Consider the following 3,635-nt stretch of genomic DNA (forward strand, 5'->3'; position numbering starts at 1 on the left):
TAAAATACTAATGGCTACTGAATGTAATAAAATGACAGCAATAAGTAAGCTGTAAAGCTCCTGAGATCCCATGTCTTTAATTCTGTTCTTTCAACAATGACACCAATTATCCCCACTAACTACACACAGACACATTCATGCATCTGGTATCAGTCATAAAAGTGTGACTTCTACACACAAAACAATTAATCTCATAAGACCCAGGGGAGATCTTCTGAAGGCTTTGTGGGGACGAGGGAGAAGGGAGGGGGTTCCTCCAGAAACATGAACACCTTTGGATTGAGGACCAGGCCAGCTCATCATCTAAGTCCTTTGACCTGAGACCAGGTATTCAGCCCGTGTCTCCCTTGGCTTCTCCTTGTGAGGTGCCAACAGGACAGAATTCAGTCCTGTTCTGCCTGCTACTTGCCAGGCTCGAACTCAGGCCAGGCAGGACCCACGGTGCAGGTCTAAACATGCAGGTAACTTGGCAAGAAAGGAACCTGCAGCTGAGCAGCAACTAAAATTCCTTCCACAGGAAGCCTGTGGCTTCGGAAGAGTTTTAAAGACACATAAAACTGAATACTGTGAACTTTGCAAAGGCCCAAAGTACACTTATTACATTATGTTTCCCTTTTGATTATACGTGCACAGTTTTATTTATTTATTTTAATATACTTTTTATTTTTGATAGTATTGCAGATGTCTCCCATTTCCCCCCTTTCTCCCCTCCTTCAAGCCCCTACCCACCCACTCTCCCCCACCCACGTCTTCACTACCCTATTGCCTGTGTCATAGGCTATAAGTATACAAGTTCTTTGGTTTATCTCTTTTCATCCTCCCAACCCCACACCGAGGTATGTCAGTTTGTTCCATGCTTCCATGTTTTAGGTCTTATTTTGTTGGCTAATTCATTTTGTTCATTAGATTTCACAAATAAGTGAGATTACATGACATTTGTCTTTCTCAGTTTGGCTTATTTCACTTAGCATAGTATTTTCTAGGTCTATCCATGCTGTTCCAAAGGGAAATAGACCCCTCTTTTTTTACAGCTGCATAATATGCCACAGTGTAAATGTCCCACCGCATTTTTTATCCACTCATCTGCTACTGATTGGGGATTTGGGCTGTTTCCAAGTCTTCGCTATTTTTGGCTTCAGAAGAGTTTTAAAGACACATAAAACTGAATACTGTGAACTTTGCAAAGGCCCAAAGAACATAGGGATGAATACGTTTTTTCTGATTGGTGTTTAGGGGTTTTTAGGTTATAATCCCAAAAGAGGGATCACTGGGACAAAAGGAAGTTACATTTTTAATTTTTTTTCCGGAATGTTTTTTTTTAAATTGTTTTATTGTTAAAGTATTACAAAAATATTACATATGTCTCCTTTTATTCCCTGCCCTTGATGATCTCCTGGCTTCCCCTATGCTCCCATTCTCTTATGTCCATTGTTTACGCTTATATGCATGCATACAAGTCCTTCGGTTGATCTTACCCCCTAAAACCCCTCTCCTGCCTTCTTGATGAGTATTGAGCATCTGAAAGATGCTTCTCTGTCTATGGACATACCACCCTGAATGTGCCCGATCTCCTCTGATCACTTTTTGAATAACATTTCCTTGCCTGGGACACAGGGGGATAAGCAGGCCTTCTATGTCAAAATATAACCCCTTGGAGTCTAAGAGCATGAAGCTGGTTCTTCTGATCAACATCACTGGGGGGGAATGGACCACTGGAAATATTGGCCAGAATAGATAGCAAAGAGACACCTGGAATAAGTGGGTTTCCAAATCTTATCCTGTCAATTCCATCTCAAGAACATTAGCCTTTTTTGAGTATTTTCCCACTGACAAACTTCCTCACGCGATGTTAATTGCATTGTATATGAACAGCATGGCTAACAAATTCATGTGACATGATGAAATGTGGCAAAGTGCTGTGATGGGGCGTAACAAAAAAAAATGGATCATCTGTGTACTTTCTTCTGCTATCATTTGAAAGTGAAATGATAGCATAGGGAAAACAAAAAGACAAAAGTATCACTCTAGGTGTACATAGAGACACATGAATATTTTCCGTAATTTTTAAAGAATGATTATTAAGGATGAAATTTAAAAGAATAAAAAATATATGTAGAATAAATTGTGATCACCTGTGTTACTATTAAATCTTAAAATGCTGCCATTGCCTGTGTGTCTTTAAATAGAACATTAGGGTGACAGTTGGGAGACCATTGAACTCCTGATTCCATCCACTTTTCCCTTCCCCAGAGCTACTTACTATCAGCCACTTTGTGCTTCTCCCTATGTAGGTTTCTACAATTTTACTAAAAAGTTGTGGACACACAAGTTAACTTAGTGTTAATTTTGCATTTTTGAAATTTTATTTCAATAGCATCATTCAGAATGTACCCTGACCTCTCTTTCTCAGGATTGTTGCAGCTATTCGGGGTTATTTTTTATTCCACGTGAATTTTTGGAGAGTTCGTTCTAGGTCTGTGAAATATGCCGTTGGTATTTTAATGGGAAGTGTGTTGAATTTATAGATTGCTTTGGGTAGTATGGACATTTTAATGATGTTGATTCTACCAATTCATGAACATAGTATGTTCATCCATCTGTTTATGTCTTCCTCTATCTCTTTTTTCAACATCCTATAGTTTTCTGAATAGAGGTCTTTTGCCTTTTTAGTTAAGTTTATCCCTCGGTAGCTTAATTTTTTTGGTGCGATGGTAAATGGGATTGTTTTTTTAGTCTCTCTTTCTGTAAGTTCATTATTGGTGTATAGAAATGCCATAGATTTCTTGGCATTAATTTTGTTTCCTACTACATTGCCGAATTCATTTATTAAGTCTAACAGTTTTTTGATGGAGTCTTTAGGGTTTTTTATGTATAATATCATGTCATCTGCAGCAGATGCACAAGCAAACCCTCCACATCCAAGGAGCAGCAGCCCTGCGCAGCCTGCTCTGGTCCAAGGAGCAGAAGCCACATGTAGCCTGCACCTTTCCACTGAGCAACAGCTGCACGTGCAGCTCACTCCCACCTGAGAAGCAGCAGCCACGCAAGTAGCCCATCCTCCATCCAAGGAGCAGCAGCTGCAAGAGCCGCCTGCACCCGTACAAGGAGCAGTAGCCCTGTAAGCAACCTGCCTCAGTCCAAGAAGGGGCAGCCTCATGAGCAGTTCGCCCCACCTAAGGAACAGCAGCAGTGTGCAGACAGCCGCGATCCAAGGTGCAGCAGTCATGTGAGTAATCCACCACCATCCGAGGAGCAGAAGCCACATGAACAGGCTGCCCCATTCAAGGAGCAGCAGCTATGCTCAGACCTCCCCCATCTGTGGAGCAGCAGCCTTGTGATCAGCCCATCCCTGTCCAAGGAACAGCAGCTCTGTGAGCAGCCTCCCACAGCAGCCAGAGGTGACACCACTGCTGCAACCAGCACCCACCAGAGGAGCCACTTCCAACTGAGGAGCAGCCACTTCCAAAACATCCCAAGGAGCAACCACAGCCCAAGGAGTCACTGCCACCCAAGGAGCAGCCCCTGCATGACTCAACATCTAGCTCAGTCGGTGAGACCCAAAATGGGTAGACAAAGAAACTCCCAAAGCAAAGAAAAGGAAGAATCGTCAGAAAAGCAGCTAAGTGAAACAGAGG

This window comes from Myotis davidii, unplaced genomic scaffold (genome assembly GCF_000327345.1).
Source record: "Myotis davidii unplaced genomic scaffold, ASM32734v1 scaffold1352, whole genome shotgun sequence".
NCBI classification, from domain to species: Eukaryota; Metazoa; Chordata; class Mammalia; order Chiroptera; family Vespertilionidae; genus Myotis; species Myotis davidii.